Genomic DNA, 12,958 nt, shown 5'->3' on the forward strand with positions numbered 1-12,958 from the left:
TGTCTTGGAGCATATGCTTTACAGGCAGAGATGATACTGCCTGTCCTGAAGAATTAGTCTGGAGAGCTGGCACACACTCAGAATTCCAGCATTTGGAAAGGGAAAGCAGAAGAAACAGGAGTTCAAAGCCATCCTTGGCTACGTAGCTAATTTGAGTCCAGCCTGGGCTACATGAGGTATTATGATGGTTATATTGTATAAAGATGAGTCCGTGGAGTGCAGTTGGGAGCAAGAACACATTTAGGAAGCGATTACGCAGCTGAGCACTGGCTTCACTGGCGTGAAGGTGGGAACAGCAGCCACATGTTCCCTCTCATGACGATAACCACTCCCTTCTACTGTTCATGAAAGGATTCAAGAGACAGTAGGGAGACAAGATAGAAACACGATTCATGTTTATCAGTTGTTAGATATGGAAGTCAAGGCTAGTTCCCAACTATATCACTAGCTAAAATGTAGTGGGAGTGGAGTGTATGCTGTAGCCACGCTTGCTGTTTACTGAGGACTCTCCCGTTTTAAAATAAAAGACTCTTGAGTCAGTTTATGTCTAATTACAGATAAACAGAAAGCCCTGGACCCCTGCTGACTGTCTAGTTACCCTGCTGAAAATCACCCAAACTAAAAGTTTAGAGTAATTACTAACAGCGTGGTTTTGCCTCATTAAAGCAGAATAAGGTAAAAAGACTGATTATTAGATACTGCTTTATCGATTTATCCAGTGATCCACTTAGCGCACTGTTTGTGCTGCCCTTTGCCTAGCACGGCTTCACTTGCCACCTGGAACAGAGTGACCTGGAGAAATAGCTGAAACCATGGGCCCTTGTCCTCAACCCCCTGGCCACCAAAGCCGACTGTTGTGTGCAAACAAGGTCATGTCTCCGGTGGGCTTTAAAATAAACAGGATGTAAAACGAAGAGAGGAATCCATGCACAGCCTTTGAAGAAGGCGGAGGCAAAGAGAAGGCGGAAGTGACACAAAGGGTTGACCTCTCCCTCAGCCAGTGAGGAAAGCGAAGGAGGGAAGACCCTTGTGGGCCTCCATATGGGCGCTGAGAACTGAACCTGCGTCCGCAGGAAGATCAAACCGTGCTCTTAGCTGCTGAGCCATCTCTCCAGCCCCTGGGCCCATCGTTATCAAAACTGTTTTCTGGGCTTTGATCGGAGCATCCCCTGTGAACAGTGGTACCTGACTTTGTAAAGTTGTAAAATAAACTGCTTCGCTTACGCTACTCGGAGTCTCTCCGGTTTCTTACTACCCGGCGGGAGTTTTTGTTTCCCACAAGCTTCCTCCACAGAGTGCTCCTTATGAGGGCGGTAACTAGCTACAGAGATGTGGGGACAATAACTCTAAGTGGCTTGGGTGACACTCAGGCGGGGATACTCACCGGGCAGTTGCACATCTGGGACTGAGAGTACAGAAGGAGAGACAGAGCAGAAATCCAGATGTGGCCATCATCCCTGTGTGGATGGAGTGGGAGCCCCTGGCAGTGGGAGCCCCTTATTCTAGTCCCCGGACAGCTAGGGCGGCAGAGGGAAACCATGTCTCAAAGAAAAAATAAAAAATAAAAATTTAAAAAAAAAAAAAGGAGGAGGAAGAGGAAGAGGGGGAGGGAAGGCCTGTAATTTTGAGTCACAGAGACACCTCCCAGTCTTACCCAGGGACTGCTTAGACATACAGGGAGGGTCTGGTGCCTACTGATTGACCCAAAGCCTAAGAGATACTGCTAGAAGCTCAGTTGTGTCCTCCTCAATCCCATCTTCAAGCTCAAATCTCTAGAACTTCAGCAAGGCATTCTACTTGGAAACAGTCGCACGAAGACAGCCCAGCGACACCGGTCACTACCATGGGTCCTGAGGCCATTGACCTGTATTCTACAAGGAGGAATTCGGACACAGGCCTACCACAGTGTAAACACAAAGATGATTGGGTGCAGGCCCAGCCTTCAGCCGGCGCTATCTCAGCCCACACGGTGATTTCCCTTTTTAAAAAAAAAAAAAAAAGATTTATTTATTGTATATGAGTGCTTTATCTGCAGAAGAGGGTATCAGATAACATTATAGATGGTTGTGAGCCACCATGTGGTTGCTGGGAATTGAACTCAGGACCTCTGGAAGAGCAGGCGGTGCTCTTAACCACTGAGCCATCTCTCCAGCCCAATTTCACTTTTTTAAAGGTTTACTTTTATTGTATGCCTATGGGTGTTTTGCCTGTTTGTTTGTATGTCTGTGTACCACACATGCAGTGCCCTCAGAATCGAGAAGAGGGCGTTGGACCTTCTGGAACTAGATTAGTAGGCAGTTGGAAGTTGCCACATGAGTGCTGGGAGTTGAACCCAGGGCCTCTGCAAAAGCAGCCAGTGTTCTTAACCCCAGAGCTATCTCAGTAGCCCCAGTTTTACACTTGTAGCCCCCAGAAGTTTGAAACAATACGTGTCTGTTCTTTCAGACACCAACTTGCCCTACTGCTTGTATGACAGTTCCATAAAATAAATACAGATGTCATCCCAAAGCTCTCCCGCTCTCCCAGGACCGTCCATCAGCCATTGCTTCACTTATTTGGGGGCAGAATTTAGCCTGTGGCTGTGTGTGTCTCCTGCAAAGGGCTTGGGGTGCCAATGACAGGTTTGCTGAAGCTCATGGCTGAGTTGGAGTCAGTGGACTTCGGAGAAGAATGCGGTTCCTACTCTCTGCTGTTTGGTTACATTTAGAAATGCCAGTAAAGACAAAGTGTCAGAGTCGATGCTTCAGACTTTACTTACTTTTAATCTTTAATAAAACCAACTCGGTCCCAAAGTATTGACTTTCATACTACCATTTTTCTTAGAAATAAACTATTTCTTAGAAATAAAAACTAAGCCGGGTGTGGCAGAACACACTGTGTGCCTTTAATCCCAGCACTGAGGAGGTAAGGTGTGAGTGAGTTCAAGGCTGGTATAGGCTACATAGTAAATTCCAGGACAGCCAGGCTATGTAGAGAGAACCTATTTCAAACGAATAAAACGAACCAACAAATAACTATGTGATGGCTTGTTTTCACTGTTAGCTTGACTGGGCATGAGCGCTCCATCTTTCAAGGGGTTTACTTTGCCTTAGGAGGCAGAGACAGGTAGATCACTGTGAGTTCTGAGGTCAGCCTGGTCTACAGAGTGAGTTCCAGGACAGCCAAGGCTACACAGAGAAACCCTGTCTCAAAACAAAACAAAACAGGCGTGGGGAATGGAAGCCGTGTAAGAAGCATGTGTGTGTTTCTCTCTGCTCTTAAGGGTGCATGTAACTTTATGTTTTAAATTCTTCTGCCTTGACAACTCCCCTGCTATCATGAACTGTACCCTGGAATTACAAGCTAAACCTTTTAAACACTTTCTCTCCTAAGCTGCTTTGTGTTGGGGTGTTTGGACACAGCAGCAGACATGAACCTAACACAGTTCCACTTGCTGTCCTGGAGCAGCTGTAGAGGAGTGTGCCCAGAGCACCTGTGCATGGGATTATATCTGTCCACTAGTTGCAATCACAGCCATCTCCTAAACAGCAAAGCAGCAGGCTGAGCCCTTTAGTCTCTTATACTAAACTATATCAACTTAATAAAATCAAATGATATTGAACTGGCTCCTACGTTTGCACCAAGAGCCACTGCTTTCTTTATATTTAAAGAATTTTCAACTACCACCACGTGATATTTTACTCAATTAATTTGAGAGCAATTTTTTCTTTCGACTCCAATTTCAGAAAGAGATACGCTGAAAGTAGTTGCTCTGCTCTCTGCATCCTTCATCTAATATTTATTTTCTGGCTAATATCAATTTTCCAGACCAGCTACAGGATAAATGAAACCTTTGCTGTGCTTAAGTGTTGCATTCTATTCAACTCGCCTCTAAATGAAATGGGACGAGAACGTAGTTCCTTTTCTTTTAAGAATGGGGGAAATATACGGATGGAAGAGACCAAACACATAACAGAAATGTGACTCTTTGTCTGCCCAAGAAACCATTTTGAACTTATGGTTCTTTTGAAACAAAAGTTTTATGCTTAAAGTTCCTTAAAAGTATCATCAACGCTACTATCGTTGTCATCGTCAACTTTAGTGTTTGCACCCTTGTGCCACAAGTGAGAACGTCCCGTGCCACGGGACAGCTATGTGGCTTCCTGTCCCCGCTCACGTAGGCTCTGGGACGCCCCTGCTCCTGAGTTCTCTCACGAGCTGACGATGCTCTCGTTATAACCTTTTAAGACTCTTTGTTTCCACGCTTTCCTATGTGTTCTTCAAGCTCATCACTAAAACCCCTTCATTAAAAGCCGAGCCACCTAATTAAGAATCACTTAAAGTGATTTCAGTTAATCAGGCAACTATTTAGGGAAAATGGATGCTTTGTTTCATTACGGGTGCAAAAAAAGAGAACCTTACGTGTTAACGCAAAGCTTCCTCTCTCCCGGGGTTCAGCCTGGGTTCAAGCCCTGACTCTGCTTATGTCTGGCTCCTTTTCTGTGGGATAGCAGGATACGCAAGGCTTAGGTGAGGAGGACCCTGGCTTGCTTCCTCTCCTGCTGGACAGGGCCAGGCCAGTAAGCCTCTGCAGGAGAGGCAAATCAAAGGGAGGGCTGGCTCATTTAAATGGATCTCTCCTCTGCCAATCCCTGGAATGCAGGCAATCAGCTGATTTTCCAGCCACCACAAAGACTGTTTTAAGGCTGCTCATTACTCAGGGGCCTTTGTATTCCAATATCTTGGTGAAATTTTTCCTAAAAACAAATTAAAAATCTGAAAGAGGCCAAAGCCTTTTCAGGTTGGTGAGCTGGCTCATAGAGTAAAGACATTCATTACCAAACCTAAAGGCTAAGTTGTATCCCTGGAACCCACACGGTGGAAGGAGAGAACTAGTACCCCAAAACTGTCCACACAATAAATAAATACACACATAAATGTAATTTTAATTTTTTTGTGTGTATATGGGTGTTTTGCCTGTATAAGCATTTGTGTATCACATGCATGCAGGAGTCACAGAGGTCAGAAGAGGACACTAGATTTCCTGGGACTGGAGTTACAGATGGTTGTGAGCTGTGTGTGCCTTGTTGGTGCTGGGAATTGAACCTGTGTCCTCTGGAAGAGCAGGTGTTCTTGGCTGCTGAGTCATCACTCCAGCCCCTAAATAGAATTTTTAAAACCTTCTCAGTCCTTCCACCATTTTACTTTCCTGCTTTCTGCTGCTCCTGAGTCTGGATCTCCTACCTAGACCTTGGACCAGTGCAAAGGGAAGCACCATACATTCTGCTTTGGGCCAGGACTTCTAAGCACTCAGCATTTTGTGATGCTGAGGCATGGCTGGAGAGCTGGGTGGCACAGGCCTAGTGCCTGTAGCATCACACCTAGACTACAGCCAACTTTATTGTCTTCTGGTTTACTCCCCTACCAAATGAGCTGCCCATCCTGCCATCTCATGTTATCTAATCCCCTAGCTCCTCAGTTTCCACTGTCTCTGAGTGGCAGTTGGACCTGCATTTCCCCATCTTTTCTGGAATTCCACAAGATTAAACTATTTCATTTTGTGATACTTGGGGAAACTCAACAGAAGCAATAATGTCAAAAACAAAGCAAAACAAAAACCCCAAAACTCATCCAATGTACTCTCTGTGTCTGTGTGAGTCAGCACACCTGGCTGCATTTTTACTCAGTTTCCACTGTTATTTTCTATTATCCTTCTTTCTTCTTTACTTTTGACTTCTCTTGGTTGTTTTCACGATTTCTTGAATTATATTATTACCGTGAAAGGCTGAGAAACAAGGAAGAAGCTTTTAAAATATTTCAGACTATAAGAAGTTATAGTCTATCTGTGGAACTTCTTTTTTGTAACAGGCTCCAGACCTTAGCACAGCTGGTGCCATGCAAAAAGCTAGCTGACCAAAGAGCCTAGCACGTGGACCCCAGCACCTGGCAACGTGAGAACAGAGACCTAATCCGTCATAGACTGCAGTTCTGGGAACGTTCCTAAATGGACTTCCCTTCCTGTTTGGTTTCTGTTGCACCTCTTATTGCTAACTGGTTTTGTTAATTGAAAAGTGTCAACCAGGATGTTTGTTTTTGTTTTTGTTTTTGTTTTTGTGTGTGTGTGTACATAAAAAGCCAAGATCAGTAAGACTCGAGGCTTCATGATTAGGGCAAGTTTCTTGTGTAGACCTCCAGCCGGTGAATAAAGACTCTCTATGGCTTGGAGTGCTTGCGTTCTCTGAAGGAGTTACCTTGCTACAATTTCTCATGTCCAATGTGCTTCTTGCTGTCTCTACACGGCATCATGAACAAAGCACACTTGTCTATTGAAACTTTTGCCTATTTTATTCCCTTTGTCTTAATTCCATCCTATAATTTCAAAATCAGTGTGATGTACGCCTTTCTTTTTTTAATCTCATAAAACCTGCGTTATGTCGGGGGCTGTAGCAGCTCATGTTGATAGACTGCTTGTTCAAGCATGCACAGGGCTGCATTCGGTCCCCAGCACGGCATATAACCAGCTTGCTGGCACATGTCCATCTAGACCCAGTGCTTGTGAGGGAGGCACAGGAAGATCAGGCATTCCAGGTCATCCTCAGCTATATAGTGAGTTCAAGACCAGCCGGGGCATGGTGGCACCTGCCTGTAATCCCGGTACTCGGGAGGCAGAGGCAGGCAGATTGCTGTGAGTTTGAGGCCAGCCTGGTCTACAAAGTGAGTTCAGGACAGCCAAGACTACACAGAGAAACCCTGTTTGGAAAAAAAAAAATAACCAAAACCAAAAATAAAACAGAACAAAAAAAGAGATCATAAGAGATTATCTCAAAGCCCAACTTGTTTCTGTTATTAGGATGTAAATATTTTCTTGCTAGATATATAACTCCACATGGACCCTACTTGCAGGTAAGAGTCTGGTCTTTATTTACACTGTAGTCATGACAGCATTCAACACTTAAGCACAAAGCCGGTATTTAATGGGTCCTTACCAGCCAAAGTCATCTTTTCCATGTCCATAGTGCACTCATAAGTACGTTCACCTCTAAAATATACAAGTTTTTTTTAATGTGTTAAGAGATCTAGTGTATGTGTGTTTGTGTATATATGAGGATTTCAAGCAAGATGCTGAAATGTTTAAATTATGATCTGAATTTTATATACAATGTACTTCTAGACAGCCACTGCAGGTATACAAATCTATTTTATTCAAGTTGCTGAATTATTGATCAATACTATTTTCAAAAGCCACTCACTGCTTTTGAGGCACACAGAAGGCCTCGACAGGTGAAGAAGACATTTAGCAATAAAAAACGACAATGTAAGCACATCTGATTTTCAAAATGTTATCTTGCCACAAATACATTTTAGTCCACAAAGAACTGCAGCCAGTTTTATTTGGACTGGATTTTCAGCGCCATGAAGTGATCTGAGGCTCTTTGCTTAGGTTGATGTATTCGACATGGCTGTTCGCGTCAGCAGGCCGCCTCATGATGCTAGGAGTCTGTAAGAGGAACTTTTGTTCACCTGTTTCAATTGTCCAGGAGGCTTACTGCCTCTGTCTGCTAACCTAGCCTAGTCCTGGAAGCTTCTAGCCTCCATACAATCTAACCTAGACTTAGAACATTTTCAGCCTCTGAGACTTACTGCTTACTAAGCTCATTCTTTCTTGTTCTTACTGAGCTTTGTCTTTGTTGTTGTATGGGTTGGTCTGCCTTCCTGATCACATGGGAAGGTGTCCAGGAAACCCACAACTCCAAGGCCTAGGAAGGTATCCCAGCTCTGAGGTAGGGTAGGGTCCCAAGGGCAGGGTATGCGAGTCATAACACTAAATGCACAGACAGTGCAGCTTCCAGGGGAGGGTTGCCCCAATCCCTGAGGAGCTAATGATCTTAGGAGTCTGAGCCCCACTCCTTCTCCAGCCATTGCAGCTCCAGGATAGGGTTATCCCAACCTTATATGACCCGAGAAGCTTAGGAGTCCAAGATCCGCTTCTTTCCTGGCATCTTCTCTTTTCTTCTTCCAATGAGAGAGTCACACCAGGCAATAAATCTCTTAAAAGTGATTTGTTGGAGGAACGAATCCAGGAGTGGCTGCCTCTGCTCCTGGGAGAAGGCAGCAGAGAACTGGGCAGACACGGCCTTTATATAAGATTTCTTAGAGGGCAGAGCTTTCTAGGGCAGAGGTTTCCAGAGTGTGATTGGTGGGATTATAAATCCTGAGCTTGGGGAGCTCAAGGATTGGTGGACTTTCCTGTTCAGGGATTGGTCGGTTCTCTTGCTCAGGGATTGGTGGGTTTTGTCCAGACGGTTCACCTCAAATTAGCATACTCTGGGATGAGTCTTACTGAGGGACTGGAGATGACAGTTACAGAGGTCTGGGGGAGGGGTTGGGCTGCTAGAGCTTCCTCAGCAGGGGTCTGGCCACTTTTCTGCCTTGAGGGAGTTATACAATATACAAAGAGTCCAAAATTTAGAGTCCACTGTGAAGGCAGTAGGCTGAAGCAGGAAAGGTTGTTATTATTATGAACAGCTCCCATGGTAGCTATAGACATTCTGAGGCAGGAAAGCATGTGGGCTCCCATAGCAGTAAACTGAGGCAAGAATAGTCACCATGGACAGATCCCTCTGAGGCACTGACAGGAACTGTCCTTTTGTTTCAAGTTTCCACAGCCCCAGGAGGGGAAGGGAGGGGCTGACAGCCCTGAGGTGGGAAGGAGGGAGCAGTGGGCCACTCTGGCTTCTGGACGGCCTGCTACAGTTGAGAGTGGCTGGGGCGGTGGTTGCAGCTTTGGGCACTTAGATCTGTCGCAGCAGTGTGAGGCAGCAGGCCACTGAGGCTCTCTCTGTCTGCTGTAGGGGTGGCGGCTTGGATCTTGCTCTCTGCTGCCACAGTGGCTCTCTCTACTGCGACAGGCCACTGAGGCGTTTTCTGTTTCATCTGTGGGATGTTTCTGCTGCGGCCACATCGAGGAAAGCCCTACAGTCTGGGCAAGCTGGTTCAACTCAGCTGTTCTGGCTCTAACTCCTCTCCCAGACGACTCATTTAATCTGTCTTATCTCTTGGCCCCTGAGGTTCTTTGTTTGGCCTCAAACTAACTCCAGCAATCTGCTCCAATTTCCTGGCTGCTCATTCTCTGGCTTTGGGCTTCACATGAGTCTAGCTTGTTCACTCTCTGCAATCTCTAGTACTGTCCTAGCCAAATTACTTCCTCTCCTCCCCACCCCGCGTTGCCCCTTGAGTAGCTTCCCTCCCCCCCCCCCCCCCCCGCTCCGCCCCACCCCCACCCCCCGTTGAGCTGGGCATAGCCTATTCTGCCAACTCTTTTCTCTGATTCATCACTTTTTCTGCCACTTCAGACATCACTTCCAAGCAAGGGTGCTTCCTTCTACAAGCTAGCTTTACCTTTATTGTTTGGAATTAAAGGCATGTATCATCACACCTGGACCTAAGCTTTTCTTTACATGAAACTTGCTCTACACCAGGCTGGCCTTGAACCCAGATCTGCTTGCCTCTGTCACCTGGCTTAAAGGCTTGTTTGTTTTCCAGCTGGATCACACAAACCTAGAAGGTCTTTGGATGTGATCCTTTGCCTGAGAGCCATGTTCTGAATTAAAATTCCTCTACAAAAGCCAATGTTGAAAGCACTGGCTGAGTAAATTGATGTGCAACAGAATTTAGACATGGAGTAAGATAGTAAATATGCGTTATCTCTTAAGTGTCCAAACATAATCAAGCTGTGACGCATAACTAATTTTTCCACAGAAATACATTTTAATAAACGCAGCTCCCCAAAATGAGCTACCTACCTGTATATTTAAATTACACAGATTGGGGGAAAATTGGTAAAGAAAGGAAACCAAAGCAAAGAACACAATATCAATGGATAATCAGAATTTATTTTTGAAAACAAAAATATATTTCCTTATAAAGATCATAGAGTACATTTGTTGTCCACTATGAAAACTCCTAACAGACAGGACTACTCTGCTAAGCAACTCATACCAAATATGGATGCACTGGCTAGTTTTACGTCAATTTGAAGCAAGCTAAAGTCATTTAGGAAGAGGGAACCTCAGATGAGAAAATGCTCTCACCGTATTGGCCTGTGAGCAAGACTGTGGTGCGTTTTCTTGATTGATAATGATGTGTGAGGGCCCAGATCACTATGGGTGCTGCCACCCCTGGGGTGGTAGTCCTGGGTGCTATAAAAAAGAAGGCTGAACAAGTCATGGGGGGGCAAGCCAGTGAGCACCATTCCTTTATGGCTTCTGCATCAGTTCCTGCCCCAACATCCCTTTTTGATGGACTACAAGTTGTAAGATGAAATAAATACCTCCTTCCCCACGTTGTTTTTGGTCAGTGTTTCATTACAACAATAGAAGCCCTAAGGCAAAGGAATTGGTCACAAGTAACTCTAACAGGAGCTCCTTTGGGGGAACATTCTCACTTGTGTACTTTCACAGGAAGCAAAATCCATAAAAACAAGTGCTAAGTGAATAAAATAAGGCAACTCTTCTTTGACATTATGACAAGGTCACACACACATCCCCAAATGATGAAGGTAATCACATTAAAGTCACAAAGACAGTTCTTCAAAGTTCTGTCTCAAGGATTGATGCCTTGAATGTAAAATCTGATGCAAAACAGAGAGAGCATGGTATCGAGGGTCTAGCAAGGATGCTGCGCTGGAAACGAGAACACACTCAGCCGCTTTGGTCAACCATAGGCAAAACAACTCAAGTGTTTGGCCAATTACATGCAGAACCCTTGCAGCTTGTTTTCAGATATGCTTCATTAAAAAAAAAAAAATAAAACAAGACAAAACAAAACAAAAAAACCTTTGAGGTGGTGCTCTGGATGGCTATAACAGAACCATAAGGCAATGTGTATTTTTTTTCTTTAGTTGTAGGTTCCAGTGTCACGTGGTGTTATACACAAGTAGCTAGTTTGGGAAACATTTCTGAAGCAGGCAAGCATAGGAGGTAGTTTAGCTTGGGACCCCAAATTGTTCTGGGGTTATGCACACCATCTCCTCTGGTAATAATGCACCTTTCAGCCTAGCTCCTTTCCTTTTGTGTTCTATGCACACACAGAAAACAAAACACCCGACAGCCATTGCAGTACATTGAGCTCCATAGAGACAGTGCTGGGGCAAGCGCGATCCGGGTGGGCACTGGGCGACTCTGAGCCTCACGGACGAAAATCAACTAAACATGGGCAAAGGAGATCCTAAGAAGCCGAGAGGCAAAACATCTTCATACACACTCTTTGTGCAAACTTACCAGGAGGAGCACCAGAAGAAGCACCCGGATGCTTCTGTCAACTTCTCCGAGTTCTCCAAGAAGTGCTCAGAGAGGTGGAAGACCATGTCTGCTAAAGAAAAGGGGAAATTTGAAGACATGGCAAAGGCTGACAAGGCTCGTTACAAAAGAGAAATGAAAACCTACATCCCCGCCCCCCCGAAAGGGAAACCAAAAAGTTCAAGGACCCCAGTGCACCCAAGAGGCCTCCTTCTTGTTCTGTTCTGAGTACCACCCCCAAATCAAGGGAGAACACCCAGCTTATCCACTGGTGACGTTGCAAAGAAACCAGGAGAGATGTGGAACAACATCGCCACAGATGACAAGCAGCCCTGTGAGAAGAAGGCGGCCAAGCTGAAGGAGAAATTCGAAAAGGATACTGAGGCGCACAGAGCTAAAGGAAAGCCTGATGCAGCGAAAAGGAGGTGGTCAAGGCTGAAAAGAGCAAGAAAAAGGAGGAGAAAGAAGATGAGGAAGAGAGGGAAGAAGAGGAAGATGAGGATGAGGAAGATTATGATGAATAAGTTGGTTCTAGCACAGTTTTTTTTTCTTGTCTATAAATCATTTAACCCCCCTGTACACAACTCACTTCTTTTAAGGAAAAAAAAATTGAAACGTAAGGCTGTGTAAGATTTGTTTTAAAACTGTACAGTGTCTTTTTTTGTATAGTTAACACACTACCGAATGTGTCTTTAGCTAGCCCTGTCCTTTTCAGTGGCCACTGACCTTGCCTGGTACAGTCTGGGAGCTGTAAATTGGCATGGAAATTTAAAGCAGGTTCTTGGTGCACAAAACACCCAGCAACATTGGAATCCCACTGGATTAGAACTTTTCTATTGCTGTGATAAAACTCCACAAGCAAAGCATTTTACAGAAGGAAGGGCTTACTGGCGGCTTGTGGCTCCAGAGGGTGAGTCTAATACCATCACAGCCAAGGAGGCACGGCAGCAAGAACAGCTGCAAACCCACATTTCAAACCACAACCAGCAAGCAGAGAAAGTGAACTTGAAATGGCACAAGTCTTCAAGCTTTTAAAGCCTATCCCAAAGCTGGCGTGGTGGCACACACCTTTAATCCCAGCACTTGGGAGGCAGAGGCAAGCAGATCTCTGTGAGTTCAAGGCCAGCCTGGAGAGTACATAGTGAGTCCCAGGACTACCAGAGCTACAAGTGAGATCCTGTTTCAAAAACAAACAAAACAAAAAACTTGCTCCCAGTGACATATTTCCTTCAGCAAGGCCACACCTCATAAGCCTCCCCAAACAGGGCTACTAATTTAAGAAAAAACATTCAAACACAAGAGAATATGGGGGTATCTTCTGCAAGCCACCAACCACAGCTTCCTCTGCACACCTGCACATATTCCTATCTTGAATAACAGTGTATGTTTCTCTACTCCTGATAAGAATCAAACTGACCATGTATCTTGAGTATGAAGATTAGAAGGGCCTTCCTGGCTTGAGCTGGTTTTGGGTAAGGCAAACCTATGTCCTCTGGTAACCTATCAGCATCTTATGCCTATGCATAATTGGTTGTACATATACATAAAATCAGATACATTATGGGAACAGCCATGTTCAGTAAGAGAAATATCATATAACCTCACCCACTAATCAAAATAGAAAACCAAACCAGCCCCTCCTTCCCTGAGATCTCAGTGTCTTTAGCTTCTATGGCTTGTTA

The 12,958-nt window shown here is 45.0% G+C and overlaps 1 pseudogene across 1 annotated transcript; it reads left to right on the forward strand.

The window, feature by feature from the left end:
* The first annotated feature begins 10,643 nt into the window (after window positions 1-10,643).
* LOC311606632 (high mobility group protein B1-like) lies at window positions 10,644-12,248 on the forward strand (annotated as a pseudogene). Its single transcript has one exon. The product of its transcript is annotated as a high mobility group protein B1-like (transcript).
* Window positions 12,249-12,958: the final 710 nt, after the last annotated feature.

This window comes from Acomys minous (genome assembly GCF_964271855.1).
Source record: "Acomys minous genome assembly, chromosome: 10".
In the NCBI taxonomy this organism is placed as follows: domain Eukaryota; kingdom Metazoa; phylum Chordata; class Mammalia; order Rodentia; family Muridae; genus Acomys; species Acomys minous.